The 19,383-nt window shown below is 39.4% G+C and overlaps 1 protein-coding gene across 7 annotated transcripts in view; it reads left to right on the top strand.

Moving 5' to 3' along the window:
- Positions 1 to 19,383, top strand: part of LOC124430416 (POU domain, class 6, transcription factor 1) — a 134,574-nt gene that overhangs the window by 96,158 nt on the left and 19,033 nt on the right. The gene's annotated exons all lie outside the window — the stretch shown is intronic.

Here is a 19,383-nt window from a genome sequence, read left to right as displayed (position 1 = left end):
ACAGTGCACTATACTCGCTTGGCAGCGATGTCCGTTGTGCCACTGATAATAATTATGGATATCGAGAATGGTTATCGCTGACGGTACGGAGTATTAATGTCCTTTCCTCGCACGTGCCTATAAAAAAAATTAGTCCGTCCCAATATTCATAATCGTTAAAAATCGTCTAATACATTCTTTCTTTTTCATTTTCTTCTTTCTTTTTTTTTTCTCTATTTTCCTTTGTTCTTTTTTTTCCTTGTTTCCTTTCTTCTTCTGAACCAACGAGAGTTTATTGGATTTATAATGGAATAATTTTCTTTATATTGCCGTTTGCAATATTTAAATATTCATTAGTTATAGTATATTCGATGACAATAGGATATCCCGCATTGACACGTGTTAAAAATGTTATCATGCGTTCGCTCGTTAACTCGACGTTAACAATTATGAAAATAACAACGTAATATTATAGATTGTAAAATGAAAAGAGAGAGAGAGAGAGAGAGAGAGAGAGAGAGAGAGAGAGAGAAGAAAAAAGAAAAAAGAAAAGAAATGATCCTTCGTCCTTAATTTATATATCGAGGTAATGATGATACTCCGTAATAATATTTGAGACTATAGCATAAAAAAAATGCTCGTAAAAATGGCACAAACGTCTTGGTCCATACCTGGTCCATACCGGGTTGCGCTCGTGCGCACACCCCCACGTGATAATAACATTAAGCTTTATTTAGGTGAAATTTAACTTTAAAACGTGACTCGCGGTAATTATGCGAGAGTGAAACAATGCCTGCGGAGGCTGAGCCCCTCGCGTGATATATAATAGCGAGCCGCGGTGCGAGTTTTTGCAAGACAAAGGTGTTTTATATCGTCCTCCACCTCCACCTTCATCACCTCCACCACCTCCACATCGTACGCCGCTTTGTATCTCCACCTTTGAAATCAGGAAGTTTATGTACTTCGCGCTTTAGCTTTATCTACGATTATCCATTGTTGAGATACGTCGAAAATGAGTTTCAACGCGTTTCTTCTTAAACGTTGGACTTAATAATATTCAAAGAAAATCTTTTTATAATTCAACTTTTAATATTGAAATACTATCGATGTAATATGAAATATTATCGATGTATTTTCAATCATTAATCTTAATTCTCCAAGCGTGTATACAAGTTTATTAGAGTAGGCACACGATTTCTCTTTGAATCATCACGATCATATGAAAGAAGAATTTATTTGCTGCGAAACAAATCCTCCCACCTTCAAACGGTAGATGATAATTATAACGATAGTAATAATAACAACAATAATAATAACAACAATAATACTAATAATAATAATATTAATAATAATAATAATATTAATATTAATAATAATAATAATAATAATAATAATAATAATAGTAATAATAATAATGGCAATAATAATAAATAATGACAATAATGCAATCCAGAAAAATAAATTAAATTGGAATTATCAGAAATGAGGTTCTCCGTATCGAATTGTACCGAAGGATAAACTAAATAAAAAGTAAAATAAAAAAATAAAAAAAATGTATTTAAATAAAATCGAATATCGATAATTTAATTAACATTTTCGAGAAAAATTTCCCACGTCGTTCTACGTTACGTTCTATGATCCATAAGGGAAAATTGTTAAAGCTAATGCATACTTATTCAAATAAAAATCGTAACCTTAGGTGGTGAAGTTGAAAAAGTTTCGCATGGATTAAATTAGGACTATATCGACAAAAGAAATACGTAATGTACATATGAGGTTTAATTAATCAATTAATAAGCGTATTATTGTTTTGTTTAATTAAAAATAATGAATCTCCGTAACATGCGACGCGACGATGCGCAGACAATGTGCGCGCGCGGGCGCGCACGCGTTTAAAAGTGACACATGTATAGTTTCCGCTATATTCGAGCTTTTGTCAATATGATAGGTATTATTTTTTTATCTCTCTCTCTCTCTCTCTCTTCCTCTTCCTCTTCCTCTTCCTCCCTCTTCTCTCTCTCTCTCTCTCTCTCTCTCTCTCTCTCTTTCTCTATCGTTTCCTCTTTTTCACGTTCAACTCTGACTCCCTCCTATCCCACCCACTGCGCTCTCCACCATTTCCTCTCCCCCGGCCGGTGAATCCCTTCCTACACCCCTTTCTCTTTCTGTGTACCTGGTTTGATTACAAATTCTCGTAGCGCGCGCATTATTAAAAAGCGTTGCCATTATTGCGCAGCCGCTCGAAAGTGTCGAGTCGCGTGGGCGCCCGGTTCAATCCTTTATGGTGCTTCAGGCATGTGATATGTCGGGAGTCGCATTGTTTCCTCATAATAAATGATATTGACGAATGTGCTGTGTGCCAGAATCCACGACATAAAAATAAAAGATATCACCCGGATTCTCTCTCTCTCTCTCTCTCTCTCTCTCTCTCTCTCTCCCTCTCTTTCTTTTTCGTTCTCTATGCTGTTTCTGTTATCCTTCTATGTTAACGAGAATAATTGTTAAAAAAATGTATATTATATGATAATGAAAAATTAAATATATATATACATATGTATATATACATATCTATATACATATATAGATTCTTGTATGAAGCATAAATATTTCTCTATTTAGATAATATCGTAAGGATTTTTTAATGATAACAAAACATTAAAAATGTATCAATATTCTTCATAAAATCTATTATCGTTATACATCCTAATCGCAATATACTCGAAAGTAGATTAATTAACAATAAAGGTCACATACTGTTGATGACGAGAAATAAATTACTCTTTAGTACCTAGGATGTTATCGATAGAAAAAAAAAAAAAAGAAAAGAAAAAGATAAGACGATTCAAGAAAAAGTTTCAAGATCGATTATCATCTTACTAATACTTATAAAGAATGATCGAAAAGAGAGTACAAAGGGTTGGAAAAGGAAGGAAAGACGATATTCTGTGATGTACATAAAATAAACGTCAGGGTGACAGAGTGAGAGTGAGAGTGAGAGTGAGAAAGAGAGAGAGAGAGAGAGAGAAAGAGACACACATAGACGTGTTGATCGAGTTCGTAGTTTCGCGGTCGGCTACGTATTTTAACCGACGATCACTCGATTTTAATAAACTCGATGTAAACGGTTGGTCCCTTCCCTTTGTAGCGTGAGTTTCCAGGAGAGCGCGCCGATTTTTAAATATAGCGGCCCCGTAGGTTTCGGCGTCAATGAGAACGAGAGCGAAAGAGAGAGGAGAGAGAGAAAGGAGAGAGAGAGAGAGAGAGAGAGAGAGAGAGAGAGAGAAAGAGAGAGATACGACAGCATCGTCACCGACACCAACAATATAGTTACTAGCTAGCAAGTTACCACCATCAGCAAAAACAACAGCAACATCGTAATCGTCGTACAAGCGGCGGCCATCCGTCAAAGCTTTTCGCCGTCCACTTGCCTCGTTGATCCACGAAAAAGGCTCGCCATCCGTGGAATCTTTTGTTTATAATTTTTTTTGATCATTACCCACTCGGTATACTAATTCGACCGGCGGGTGCATTCAAAATTTATCGGCGGCGCTACGGAACGCACCCTCCAATTTTTCCATCCCACTCTTACCCCCTTCTTTCTATCCTCTCTCTCTCTCTCTTCCTACTTCTTTTTTCTCCTCTCACTTTTCCTGTTTTTTTTTTCTCACTCTCACTCCCTTTCAAGCCTTGCGTCCTCACACCCATCTCTTCTCGCCACTGCCGTCGTCCATGCGAACGGTCCGTTCAAAGGGTTATTCATCGTAGTCGGGAAGCTCTGGAAATGGTTTCGGCGGGAAAAAAGAGATCCGAAGTTGGCCACCTGTTCGTCAGGCGCGAGAGTTCTCGGAGGTAGAGCGCGAGGGTGCTTTTTGTTTCGGGGTGGGTATACGTTGAAAGTGGGTGGATGGATAGAGGAGGGGAGGGGAAGTCGCCGAGAGCTGGAAGGTGAACGCATCGATGCAGATCGACGGCGATGGTCACTTTGATCGTTTCACGATCTTCTTATTAGTCCTTTGACACTACGTTCCGGATCCTGTGTATGTTTTTAAGGGGTCGAGATTATTCTTTGGCCAGACCAAACATTGATCGCGACTTAGACCCCAAAGTCTATATAAAATAAAGAGGGGAAAAAAAAAAAAGAAATAATAAAAAAATTCTCTCGAACGAAACGAGATGTTTAGAATTAACGGGATTAATAAAATCGACTTCTGGGATTTGTGGAAAATGAGAAAGTTGCCGTCGAAAGTGGGAAACGGAAATAATGCGTTTAGAAACATGCATTTTTATCGCAATCTACTCTCCCTCTAGTACTCCTCTCATAGCCATCCACATATCTCTCTCTCTCTCTCTCTCTCTCTGTCTCTCTAGCTTGGTTCTTTTGTCGTTACCAATGCTTTATGTGAATTGCACTGTAAAATCTCATTATGTTCCCGCGCAATGCGCCCCATTATATCCTACAGCAGAAACACTTTCTTTTTTCCTCTTTTTCCTCACTCTTTCTCACCCCTTTTTTCATTCAACACACACTGTCACTCTTTTTCTCTTTCATCCTCGTATACAACACGCAAACACGGCCAACACGTTCTATACTTCCCGCCTCTTCCCGCTTGCCCTCTACTACTCTCCCGAAAACATTCCCTAAATTTATTCGCTTGTGTGACGCGCCGGTCTAATTTGTTTCGCTAGAAAACAACGTTTTTCCAACGCGAACGACGACGATGGCCGCTAATTACGCGACGTTCACCCTCTTCTTCCCCCTCTCCCATTATCCTTCCTCTTTCTCCTCTTTCTCCTCCTCTTCCTCTTTACCACCCAACCTAGTCGATCACCCGTTCGAATTCGTCGTGTTTCTCTCGTCTTTGCCGTACTCGCAAATTCGATCGTACGTTTCTGTCTATGGCTTTTTCCTACATGTACTCGTGTACTCTAGCTAGTACATTTTAACGCGTCAGTCCTTTCGGATTTTAAAAGGGATTTATTTTCATTTGTTTGGGATTAAACTGTGGGTCAATTTTTTTTTTGTTTTTCCTTCTTTTTTGTTTTTTTTTATATATGTATACATATATATATATATATATATATATATATATATATATATATATATGTAAAGTTTCTTTTTTACGATAATGATTTTTTGCCTATAGTACGGAAAATCTGTTTAATTGGTAATTCGCATTTAACACGTGCCAATTTTGGAATATTATAAGGGAAAACTTTGCCTCGTAGATACACAGGCTCTGTCAATTCTTCCATTTTACGAATATACATACTATAAACCTTCGAACGAAAAAGTTTGTTATTACAAAAAAAAATGTCATATTTTCATTATAATTAATTATCTGAAACAATATGTGTGCGTAAAAATGTTAAAACGTCCAGTAGAGCTCGGTCACGATGAACAAATGGCAAAAAGGAAATAAAAATTGCGAAAGCTAAAAAATCTTTTATTATTGAGAGTAACAAATTATAATTACGAGGACTTTTTCTTTGAAATCGAAACGTCTTCTTACGTTGTTAAAGAGAAAAGAAAAAAAAAAAAAAAAACAAAAAAAACAAAAAAAGAAAAAAAAAGGACAAGAAAAAAACGAACAAGAAGAAAAACGTAAAAGTCAAGAGAAGAAGAAGGAAAAAAAAAGAAAAGAAAAGAAAAAAAGAGATAGAAATAAAAAAGAAAAGAAAAATGTGCATATGCGATTATTAAATGAAATCATGAGATCTAACGGTATTATCTAGAGTTCGTCGTTCTCACTTTGTCGGGAAACGTTATGAGAAAGAAGGTACAACGGTCAGGTGGTAGGATGTAAAACTATACCAAGGCGGTCCACGACTAAGGCAGGAAAATCAGCAAGAGGGAAGAGGAACAGGACACCCGTTAAGCTCAGCTTGGTAACGCGAGCGAGAGGTTAATGGCGCGTCGTTGCGTATTCCAGCGGTGTTTGTTTCCTCGCAGTTGGCAATAAACTAAGACAAATGAATGTCCGTAGGCCGGGCCACTATTATTCCTTCGCTCGCTGCTTACATTAAGTTACCTCGCATTAACAACGATGGGAGATATATCGTGTCCATTACAAGCTTGAATTCTCGATGGATCTCGATTCCACCACGCTCAGCTGATTTTCGAAAGTAATGGAAAGACAGTAGTAAACAAAAGAGAGAGAAAGACAGATAGAGGAATTCATCTTCCAATAAAAATCACGTTTCTTCTCTATCGTCGTATCTCAAGAAAAGAGACGTATCAGGAAATTGGAAAAGTTGATGACATCGAGTAAGAATAAGAATCACGTTCGTCGTAAGGAATTAAATAAAAAAAAAAAAGAAAAAAAAAAAAAAGAAGAAAAAAAAACAGAAAAGAAAAAGTAAAAGAAAGGGGAAGGAAAAAGGAAAAGAAAAAGAAAGGAAATAAGATGTAAAAAGTTCAATGCTTCCGTCGTTAACAAAGTATTCAAAAGTAAATCCGATTAATCTGGACAGTCACACGATCATTCACCGATATATACAAATATTTTACGTGAAGAAAGATGAAACTCGATGAAAAGTAACGGAACCAATGGAGTCATAACACTCCGTGTAAAAGCTCTGAGAAGAAAATCCACTGTGAGTGCACCTCAAATTCAGGCAGAAGAGGCTCAGCTCGTAAAGCACAGGAAGATGCATGCCGGGATATTAAGGCCATTATCGCCGTTGCATATTCATGCAGTATTATAATGAAAATACAGTTTATTACCGAAGATTAACAGCTTCTTACGTCGACGTGCAGTTGCCACGTAATCTCGGTACTACGTCTGACGTTTAGTCCAAAGATGTTGTTACGTTTCGAAATAGTTAGAAATCGAATAACTCCTAAGACGACCATTCACTATCTTCTTCTATCTCCTTTTTCCCATCTCTATATATTCTAAAAGAAGTCGATAATGAAATATTGAATTTCTTGCTTAGAACGAATGAAAAAAAGGAAAAAGTATATCAATCGATGTATCCTTAAAACGAAATACATCTATTAAAAGGGCTATCCATTCTGAATGTGTTAATCTATAACATATAGAAAAATTGTATAAGACAGAATATATCGAAGATCATGCTTTTAAGTGGCATAAATAATTAAATGATTTATTCTGCGACTCGTTTGGCATCTGACACGAGTAACGATCGTGTTCCTTCGAACGGAAGCAATGTTTGAGATAGAAAGAAAAAGAAAGAATGAGAAGGAGAGAGAGAGAGAGAGAGAAAGGTAGAGAAATAGAGAGTAATAATACAGAGTGAGAAAGAGATGACGAGGAGGAAAGGGAAAATGAGAGACGAGGGATACAGAATCATGGCTGGGTCAGGACGAGGAAGAGTAGGAGAAGGAATGAGACTCGAGTTTAGAAGAGAAGAGGAGAGGAGGGCTGCTGCTGACTGTTGAAATCTGCATAATATCGGTAATGCTCAAAATGCGAGTCGCGTAGCTACCTGCCTTGCTTACCCCTCGCTGCTCCAAGCCGCCGCGTCAACTAAAACTTAATTATAATTAATTAATGCGACTGCTAACTGAGGCGACCGGACAAGTATTGACCCGACGCGACCGAGCGTTCTGATTTCGTCCTCGACCAATGAAGCATCGATCCTCTTCTATTTTCCCTCTCCTTCTGTTTTTCGTTCTCTCTCTCTCTCTCTCTCTCTCTCTCTCTTTGTCCCTATACTTATCTCCCTTTCTCTTTAATGCTCTTTTCCTTTCTATCTCATTCCCACTATTATTGTCTCCTTTTCATTTCGATATCGTTGCCTTCCAAATCTGAAAACCCATCCAAACAACTAATCTTTCGAATCCCTTAATTATGATTTTCCTTAGAAGACACGCAGCGAATCGTACGACTCGAATCCGGACATAACATTTCCAAGGAAAGAAAGAGAGACAGAAGGAGAGAAACAGAGAGAAAGAGAGATATAGACAGAGAGAGGGAGAGAGAGAGAGAGAGAGTAAAAGAGAGGGGAAGAGGGTTGCGTCGGTACTAAGTCCATGGCTCCGTACAGTGCGTAATTAGAAACCTTTGTGCAAAATGAATACTGTTAATTAACGTACCTAAAAAGACATTATACACCCCTGGGATGGTAAACTAAATATGGCCTCGGGGCGAGCGTATTACACCGTTCACGGTGTAAATAAGCGATTTGCGCTTGCCATCTCGTTTTGAGCTTTTCTCCTGTCTCTTCGTAAAGCGCGCGTTAAATCGTATGTAATTGTTACTTCTCTTACTGTTACTTAGGAGAAAAGAAACTTCTGAAACTCGATCGACAAATTTATTTACACACTATGTATATATATATATATATAATTATACATATATTATACATATAATATGTATATCACTTCCAATATGTCGGATTATTATCGAATAAGAAAAATTTGTCTCAGGTTTCTCCGCAAGTCAAAAAGAAAGACTAGAATTATTCATTGTTCGTGATAATTCGAGCCTTCGTCTATATTAATACTCGCTTAATGATTCATCTCCGTTCGAGGCTGTCGATGACGAGGGCAAGGCAAGCTTTTTCTCTTTTAATTTTTTAATTTTTTTTTTTTTTTGTTTTTTATTATCGTACGACGGTCGTGCCTCGAACGGCTTCATATTAATTGCGGCTTGACTCATTAATTCGTTCGTATTATCTCAGCACCCCGAGCGAGAGATTGCCAGAAACCGTTGGTTCTACTTTCCCTCTTTTTCTCTCACTCTTCATCTGCATCTTTCTCTCTCTCTCTCTCTCTCTCACTCTTTCTCTTTCTTTATTTCTTTCTCTCTTTCTCACTCTCTCTCTCTCTCTCCCTCTCTCTCTCGCTCTCGCTTTTCGCGAGTCGACTCGAGTTCGGTGAGCAATTACAATATGAAAGGCGCATAAATCAGCGGCTTTAATTAACGCGTTGTTATTATCATTATGACACCGGCCTGAGATTATAATATCGTCGAATGCTGCTCGAGAATACCTCGAAGCTCGTCGTCCTCGAGATTTCTCTCGTTTGAAAAGACTATCGCCCGTTTCTTATTCTTTGTTGAAATTTTAGATCGTCGAAAAGAGAGAGAGAGAGAGAGAGAGAGAGAGAGAGAGAGAGAGAAGACGAAAGAAGAAGAGGGGAGGGAGGAGGTAGGGTGAAAAAAATTTCGTTTCTTTTCCCTTTCATTTGACTCATCTCTACGAATTTATCACCAATCGAGGTACATAATGAAATCATAAATATAATCGTAAATTTTGTAAAGGCCGAATGATTCATACAACAAAATGACATAAAATATAGTCCCTACCCCTCTCCTCACCCCTCCCCCCCCCTTCATTTTTCGCTTCTAATGAAAAGGACGATTCAAAAATTGGAATAAAATATTCTTATCAGGAACTTGTATGAAAATCAATGATTCTCATTAACGTTCATTAGCGGTCGATTGATTACAAAGTGATATCAACAACGTCGGTGCTATCAACGGCACTCCGTTACGCGGCAATAAAACGGTAACCCTTAATCGCAAAAACTCAAAACAGGTTTCTCAAACTCGCCTTTTCCTCTAACGGTAACATTAATGCAACGGCCGATTGAATCTCATGCGAAGGAACGTTCCATCGTCCACCTACCGCGTCGAATTTTACATCGGCAACAAAATACCATAGTTATACATGATCTTTTATGACATGATTACATTTTGTTATTCGATCCTTGTTAACCGATCTGCCAGAGACAAGAGAGGAATTGGAATATTAGAAATGTTGGCATTGAGAAAAATGTTCAATCATTTTATTTTACCTATCTATCTATCTATCTATCTATCTATCTATCTACCTATCTGTCTATCTATCTATCTATCTATCTATCTATCTATTTCTCTCTTTCTCTTTCCTCGTTCTCTTGACTGTGAAACAGTCTGTGAAAGCACGATTTCTCTATTACCGTCAGTTAATAGGGTTTTTAAGAGTCAAGTGGTACCTCGCATCCTCGGAACCGTGACGAGGGTGTGTGTAGGAGGAGGTCGTTCGATTCGAGAAGGGTGGATAGAGAGAGATAGAGAAACATTGAGGGAAGAGGGTACGTCGTTCTGGTCACGAAAGGGATGAAGAGAAGAGGAGAAAGGGATGGGTATCGGAAGATTCAAAAGCAGAGCCAATAAGCGGAGTTCGCTCGCGCGCGCGATTTTATGCCATTGGACTATGTGCGTAAATTCGTACATGTATACGTATGTCTATGTACTTGCATGCATAGATACCTATTTATGTATACATAGGCGCATGTATATATATATATATATCTATATATATATATATATATATATACGTATACTCGGAGAAGAAGAGAACCGGGTGGCCGTAGAATTTCAGAAACATCGCTCACTCGATACTCATAATCAAGTAATCACAGATGATGCGAGTGGTACGTTTCAGCTATCAGCTAATTCCCCTATCGATATGCCGCGCCTCTTAGCCAGGGATTCTCAATCGTCGCGATAACTACGCCTCGTTCGAACGATTTTAACCTTGCTTATATTCACATCTTTTTCTCCGATAATACTCCCTGTATCTTTTTACTACTGGAAACTCGAACTTCCAGTAATACTGAGCGACCCTGTCGTGTTTTTTAATTAATCGAATTATTGAACTGTATCGCAATCGAATTGAATTAAGTTTCGACGCTGCGTGGTGTAAGCTGGAAGAGCGCAATTTTCTGTCATTATTGCAGTTACTTTCTCTCTCTCTCTCTCTCTCTCTCTCTCTCTATCTCTTCCTCTTCCTTCCCCTTTTTCTCTATCTCTTGCTTTCATTCTCTTCTTCTTCATCGTTCATTCGAACTCTGTCTAATTCGCAATACGCTTTTCCTCCCCGTCCCACCACCCCCCCTCTCTCTCTATCACTCTCTCTCTGACGCTTTGTTTCCACTGTTAATCAGTCTATCCTTTTCGCACTCTTACTTATCCGTCGTTCTTCACCCTTCGACTATATTTGGCTGTCGCACGAGAACGTAGGCCACCCTTTTCCGACACACGCAGGAAAAGCGAACGAGCACGCACGCAGGCAAGCACGCAGAGAACGATACTACCCGTACGTACAACAACGCATTCAAGTTAGCTATATCGACTCTGCACCACGTGCTTCCACTAATTACTTATCCAGCTGTATATCGAAGTACGAAGCGCGCCACATACGGGCGTTACTCTACCGTTATCCGCCTTTTCGAGTAGTTCCGCATGACGTCACACCGACGACATAGACTATATGATCCTCGATCCTTGATCGCCGACTGTACCTAATATCATCTCCTTTATCTTCAAATAGCTTACTATTGTCCCCCCAGATAGAGAAAGTTTATTTTAACACCAAGAGATCCGCATGTTTCGCGTTATATTCAATATGAATCATTCACTCAACGTAACTTTTCATTATATATCAAACGAAGATTTAAATATATTATTTGTTTTACACTTCTATTCATATTACAGACGATAATTATATTTATTCTTATCGTATCATATAATACTTTTTTTGTAGATTTAAAAAAATCTTATGTAAAGCCTTGAATATTTTCAATGGAGAAAGGAAGAGCGAGAGAGAGAGAGAGAGAGAGCCTAATGTTTTTTCCTCAAAAGCACTCGAGACACTATACGAGCTTAAAAACTCTAGCTGGAAATAGAATTCGAGAGAATAAGACGATGAGGGATAAAAAAAGATAGACGGAGTCGAGAAAGAAAGGTGGAGAGGAAGCGGAAGGGATTGGTCTAACCAAACTTAATTGAATCCCAGTCCGAATGTATAATATGTAGACTGGCTGCATAACGTCGTGAAACCAGCAGAGGTTCTCACGTTCGTCTGGCATCTAGCATACGTCGTCGAGAAGGTTGTTCGTATAAGGCCGAATTCTGAGAACCGTTCGCGGAATTAGATATACAATAATGTAAGCAGAGCCCGTTGCGGTGTAAGGGTTGGTGGTAAGGTCATGTATATTCATACATCGGTCGACCCACCTCCGATTCTCTCGCTTAACCACCCTCGCGTGGTCCTCCTACTCTCCTCACCCTCTTACTCTTTCTCTCTCTCTCTCTCTCTCTCTCTCTCTTTCTCTCTCTCTTTCTCTTTCTCTATGTCTATCTCCACCCCCTAGCTACCTCTCTTTAAGGAGAGAACTAAACAACGGCAGTACGAATAGATTTACACCGCGTCCGCACACGGTTTACGACTTGTGCTAAGATGTCTGTGATAAAGAATATTCTGAATACATTCAGAATTTGTTGGCACGATGACACGAAAGTTAGAAAGATATGAGCTTAAGGAAGTTTTTTTTTTTGTAAGTAGAGAGAAAGAGAGAGAGAAAGAGAGAGAGAAAAGAGAGTACACGTTCGTTGGATTAATTTACGTAAATATCGTAGTATAATAAATTGGATAGTTTTTTCTTATTGTATTATAAAACTTAATCATCGTACTTGACCACGAGCAACGAGGAAGCTCGTTCTTTCGGACGACGCGAAAGGCAATAACCGAAAAGCCTTTGGAGTTTCGCAAGCTCAAAGGCGAATATCGGGGATCATAATGAAGGATTCCATTTACAAGTAAGATTCGAGCGAACGCGACTTCATTACCCACGATTTTACCGCGAGCACCTCTCGCGGCATTCGTAATGAGCGATGGTCATTCATTTTAATATCCATTAAATGCAAATATCCTGCCGTCGCGAGCGTTTACTCCTATTTCGAATTATTTCCCCGGATCCTAACCGTAATTAAGCTTTTCGAAGAGACATCGAAGGAGCTTCCGCTCTCTACGGAATCGTTATCGGTAATGATTCCTTTGGGTTCCAAGGGTTCGTTTTAAGCGGACATCGTTGTTAACAAAGTTACGACGAAATTATTGCGAACGGATAGCCGAAGAGAAGGAAGGGAAGATAAAAAAAAAAAAAAAAGAAAAAGAAAGAAAGGAAAGAAAAAAAAAAGAAAAAGAGAAAAGAAAGGGGCAAAAGAAATGAAAGGAAGAAGACAAAATAAGAAGAAAGTAGACGACCTTTCGATATCGTTCAAGGTAAAAGTAAGACGCGACACGTTCGAATACCGGGAGAGACTTTCCTCGTAGACAGAAACGACGGTCTTTATAGACTCACCATTCTGCAATCTACCCTTTCTATCGGCCCTAATTTATGTTGAGTAAGGTAACAGCGACCCCACCCTCGTGTTGCTTCGCTAGGAAGGCTCAGTAATGTTTCAAGTGGCTTGTCTGTTGTTAATTTACCCCGGGGTGGAGGCCTTGATGGGGGTTTGTCTACTCACTCTGCCACACTCCATTCGTTACGATAAATCGGTCATTATCTGCAACGAAGCTCTTGAGAATGCGCGGGCGAAGCGCGAATAATATATCGAACTGCTCCCACCATTTTTGATCTGCTTATGAAGTCTCGCAAATAGGACGCTACGTCAGCACGTTGTCGCTTAACGATGAAACGAGCTTACTATATATACTATTACGAAGCTACGGGAGCTACCTAAATTCCTATTATAATATTTTCTCAGCTTGCTTCCGAGGGAATTCAGATTTTCAAATTTTCTTCAGCTCGATAACAACGAAAACGAATCCCCCCCTTAATCTAAATATCAATTGGATTAAAGATAAAAACAATAGATATTGCTACTGCTAATTATCGTTGATAACTCTGCCCTAAAGTATCTCTTATTACAAATGGACGGGACAATCAAAAATTTTCGAAAAAAAAAAAAAATGTTAGACAATTTTTACAGAGTTTATATTCGCGGAGACTTTCTACGAGGCTCTCGCTCGTAAACACACGCTGGAAACGAGGACGCAACCCTTTCCCGCATGTCCTCGCACCCTTTCACGGCGGCGCCCAGGCCGACTCGGCTGGAACATTAATATCGCGAAATGAAGCTCATTTGCATATAAATAAGGCAGTGGGGTAGAGTGGGCGAGGCAAGGGAGTACCACCAGGATGAACCACCCCCGTCGTTCACTCCCTCTCTCTGTCTCTCTCCCTCTCTCTCTATCTTTCTCTCTCTCTTTCTCTCTCTCTCTCTCTCTCTGGTTCCTCTCCTCTTCTCCTCTACGGCGCCTTCCTTCCCTCTTCGTCCTGGTCCTCTCTTCCAACGACCCACGCCTCGCCTCGCAGGAACCCCACCCTCGACTAATTACACTTACAGACAAAGCGGCTCGAGCCGAAGGGTTGGTCGCTCGACTCACTACTACCCCATCATCGTCTCTCTGTCTCTGTCTCCCTATCTCCGTCTCTGTCTCTTCCGACTCTCCTGATAACACTGGTTCGCAATGACCACGTGATAATTGCAACCCCTTCTACTCTCGTTTCCTCGAGGATATTCATCGTACTAGAACTGTCGCTTTACTTTGGGACAAGTAAACTGTCTAAACCTAATCGATCTAACGATTCGTGAACTGGACAGGAGAATCTTCATGTCTTACGAGAAGAACAATTTCGACCAATATAGTCTTCGTCATCCTTCGATCGTTAGAACCTTTCCTTCCCCCATAGATAAGGATTGGCAAGAGGAAATGTTGAACGTCGACCAAAGAAAAAAAAAAAAAAAAAAAAAAAAAAAAAAAAGAAAAGGAAAAAAGAAGAAAGGAAAAAAGCAAAAAAGAGAAATGACAAAACGAAACCAACTTTACTTTTTTCCTCCCCCATTCCTAAGATCCTAGAATTAAATGAACATTCGGAATATATTTTCGGGTACGTCTTTAACAAGATCAAGGTTTGAATTCGAAGAGAAAATCGTAAAGGTGGTTTGGGAGAAGATTCGAATATACTGTGGAATTGGAAAGAAGCGAGAGAATTGTTAAAAAAAACGCGTATTACCGATTCCGGAATACGGCCATTAGTCTGAAGTCGGACGGAGTTGGGTGTGAGTTCGAAGGTACGTTCTGGTGGGGTGTGTTGGCTATCGTTTATTAAGCGCAAACAGATATTAATGTATTTTTACACGCGGCTACGGCTTTCGTTTGAAAGCCGACGACGGTGGCGGCGACGGTCGACGCCAGCGACGCCGCTGGCGCGGCTCGCGGGCTTCGAAGCCAAATCCAATTACTTTTATTCGGGCGAAATGAGTGCAGCTAAGTCATTAATACTAATCAATGGACCGGACCGACGGAGGATGGCGAATGGGTAGGAGGTGGTACTACTGCTGGTGCCTCTACCACCGCTGCTGCTGTTGCCGGTGATTCTCTCTGGTTGGTTGTACTCGTGCTTGCACGAGCACGCGCGCGCGCAAGCACCTACTACTCGCTTCCCAGGAATTACCCATAACTCAAACGGTCGAAATGACTTTATTGCAAAAAACTTGCGCTTTGCCTCGCGCGCTTTGGCCTCGGCTCGCTTCGCGTCGTATACGCATTGTTAAAGGGCTGCTCGCCCATCGATAAGTAATGTTTATTGTTGCATTTCCAACGACCGACCACCACCCACTTTAACCTACCTCTCATCCCCTCCCCCCCCCGCCCCTCCTCCCTCTCTCTTCTTCTACTTTTTTACTCATACTATTGCAACTCTTCTGCTCTCCCCTACGTATCGTTTTTTAACGTCCTTCCGCCATACGCGTAGAGATATATCGTACGTTCTATCCCCTATCCCCTTTCCCCATTCCACTTCTCTTCGTCCTCTTCATCCTCTTCATCCTCACCCTTTTCCTCATCCAGCACGAACTCTCTCCTCTTGCCTCGTTTGCTTTCGACGAGAGGGTAGCAAGGGGCTGTATCTGTCTCTCGCATTTTTCGTATTAGCTAGATGGTCCGTGGTGGAGCTTTTGCTAACGATTTTTTACCGATTGGTCCTACCATCCTGCTACCTACCAATTCTTCCCCAAAATTGAAAGCATTATGATGCTGTACCGTTCCAGTCATCGAACGCGCCTTTTTGAATTTCCCTCCAATGAATCCCTATCTGACACGAGCGCAAAACATCCTGACGATTCTGTCTATCCTTTTTCATTTTTCAGCAAAATCATTTGTTTTTTTATTCCTCTATCGTTACTCCATTTTATAAATGATCATGATTGTCATCACTTCGAACGTAATTGTACCTAGTAGTAATATAATTATTTAAAAATATTTTCATTAAATCGTTCTATTCAAAATAGAAAATATTTCATAGTTATGAGACATTTCGATTCGTCTTTATATAATAGTATACAATTTAGTTATTAACAATAATAATTTTTATCAAATTTATTATACTTATAAGATAAAACGTGTATGTTACTAAAACGTACGGAATATTTTCAACTTTTGATTAGATTTATGCTCATATTTAACATTAATGAATATTGCTGACATATTGCAATATTGTTAAAAAAAAAATCGATAGTCACCTGTTACCATCAGATTTAAGTGATATTTATCTCAAATTGTATTAAATAATATCAGAAAAAGAGATAGGCAGAGTGAAGAGATGACGGCAAGCGACAGAGTTTATTAATTTGTGTGAAATGCCAAAAGCCCGTAAACATACGTTTCTACAGCTTTATATATACATATCTCTCTCTCTTTCTATGTATATATACATACACACACACACACACACACACACACACACATTCATACTATATATATATATATACACATACATACAATATATATAAATGTATGTGTGTGTTTACATGTATATATCGTTTACGCACTTTTACAAACAAAATGGCGGGGGTACCCGAGCATTCAACTAATCCCCCTCGACTCGTCCATTTAATATGGGGGTAGAAGGGGGTTTGTGATGGCCCAGGCAGCCATGCTACTGCTCTTTATAGTCATTTACGAATTTGGACGGGGGAAAAAAAAAATATTGTACTACCTCGTAGGTGTACGTACGCTCAACCATTTCTCCTATTTTCGTCCGTTACCTATCGAACCGGGGCTTTATCTATTTTTTATGTAATGAAATGCCTCGTGTTGGTAACGTTGGTTGGTTGGTGTAGGGGTTGGTATTTTATAGTAGTAGAAGGACGATTTATATGTAAGCCAAACGAGCGTGCACTGGCGTCACTTTTACGAAAATTTAAAATCATTTATATATATATATATATATATATATATATATATTTTTGTTTTGTTTTCGAAGCTTCTTTCATTATTATAACAATTGTTTTATAAAGCATTTTTATATGTTCTAATTTTATTATATTTTTTCTTTCAAAATTATTTTAATATTTCAATACTTTGTCGCGATACTTAAGAGATGATAATTAAGGATAACGGACTATCTTGCTAAAGGATAAGTTAAAGGATAGATAGGTACATAGGAGGATAGTTCCTCTACAAAATCCGATATCTGTTAGTCTTTCTCTCTCTCTCTCTCTCCCTCTCTCTCTCTCTCTCTCTCACACTCTCTCTTCTTGGATATCCTCCTGGCAACTCTTGCGGGTACGTCGCGGAAAGCGGGTGAAAGCTTTTCTCAGGATTTATTCATGGGGGCCAAGTCACCTGGGGGACACTTTTTCCCGAATTACCTCGGGTGTCGAAGCTCTAAAACGCTTAATCTGTATCCAACTATGGCGATACACGTTCCGGCATATTTCCATGCCATTATGCAAAGAGGCCGCACCGGTAACATTACTCCGTACAACACCAGCATCGTGCGACGCTGGTGAAACCCGTCTCTCTCTCTCTCTCTCTCTCTCTCTCTCACTCTCTCTCTATCTCTCTTTCTCTCTCTCTCCTTCTCTTTCTTCTACGCGCATATAGATATCTATATATCTCTATCTTTCTCTATAGACTCACGTGTGGTAGTAAAGCATCGTGGCTTGTACGTACTCTCCATCGATTTATTATAATTTAGATTGTCTTCTAAGAACCCGTCTATACATACGTATATATATATATACATACATGCATATATATATATATATATACACGTGTTAGCTTGTATACGTGTGTGCAAAGTACGTAAGAACGTACCTACATACGTACATACGTACATGTACATAGACGCACATACGTGACAGTGTATATCCACTTTAATGCGCCGGGCGTCCGTTAATTATTCCTCGGGTATCCCCGTAAATATGCATGAATTATATATCGCGTTGCACGAAAGCCGAAGAAGGAGAGATAGGGACAGGTCATTAATATATTTTTTTCTCTTCTCCCTATATCTCCCTATTTCCCCCATTGCCCTACCTTTCTCTCTCTCTTTCTCTCTTCCTCTCTCTCTCTCTCTCTCTTTCTCTCTCTCTCTTTCTTTCCCTCTCAACGATTGCCACGTAGAACGCCTAATATACACGGCGAATCACTTCCGTCGCTTGCCTCGTCATAATTTTACGTAATACCTACGTCTCTCCTTCATCGTCGATCAAGCAACATGTTCTCGGCTAAATGGACGTCGCCAATTCGAATCGCAAAAGGCTATCGAGCGAATTTACGATCGGCTTTGCCTCGAGTCATGAAATTCTAAAGAAAATTACGTCGATTTGTGTCACCGATCCCTTACCTCTTCACTTCCTACGTGATTTCTAACTTCGTCTTGATAAGGACGACGATAACGATGATAAGTTTTATGTTAGCAATCGATCATATTATCAAAAGTGATTACGCATTCGACACGATAATTTTTTAGTCTCTTTGGATTATCAACGATACTTCGAAATCTCTTTTGGCTTAACGATCGTTGGTTGATAAAAAGAAAAAAAAGAAAAAGAAAAGGAAAAATAGAAAGAAAAAGAGAGAAAATGGGGGAAAAAAAAGAGAGAATGGAAAGAAAAATAAAGGAAAAAGAACAAGCGCGAACAAATTTTTAACGACAATCGCACCACCTTTCGCTGATAATTTTGGTACTCTGCCTTCCTCTCAACATCTCTCACTCTTGCTCCCACTCTCTCTCTCTCTCTCTCTCTCTCTCTCTCTCTCTCTCTCTCATTTTTTCTATTTCTATCTCTCTGTTTCTCATACACCTTCCCACACATCTACAATGATCGAATTTATTCTTCTTTTTTCTCCATTTCGGATGTCTACCATTATTTCGAAGCGAAGCATTTATACCTATATGTGATAGCTAGACCGTGAATGATTATTAATCAATTTTCAGCGTTAAACGTGCCGCCGCAATAAAAAGCGTGGTACGTTAACGAACCACGCGCGTATAATTGAGCATTTTGGCGAGAATGATTGCAAGCTTGTGCTAAAACCTTTGCGTGCTCGTTCGATTGATTTCGGATAGGGAGAGAAAGAGAAAAATAGAAAAAGAGAGAGATATACATATATATATATATATAAAAAAAGAGAGAGAGAGAGAGCGGATAAAAAAAAATGTCCCGTGCCTCTATTTTTCGATGGATAGGAACATTGAGGCACGTCATGACCATCAGTACGATTGCTATCGACGAGAGAACAGATAATTCAGCGTATCATCAAACTCGACGTTCTATTGTCTTCGATAATTATAATCGTAATTTTCTTAGTCCT

The sequence above is a fragment of the Vespa crabro genome, chromosome 18 (genome assembly GCF_910589235.1).
Source record: "Vespa crabro chromosome 18, iyVesCrab1.2, whole genome shotgun sequence".
NCBI lineage: Eukaryota > Metazoa > Arthropoda > Insecta > Hymenoptera > Vespidae > Vespa > Vespa crabro.
The sequence above is the reverse complement of the archived record's forward strand: the minus strand, read 5'-3'. Positions and strand labels throughout refer to the sequence as shown.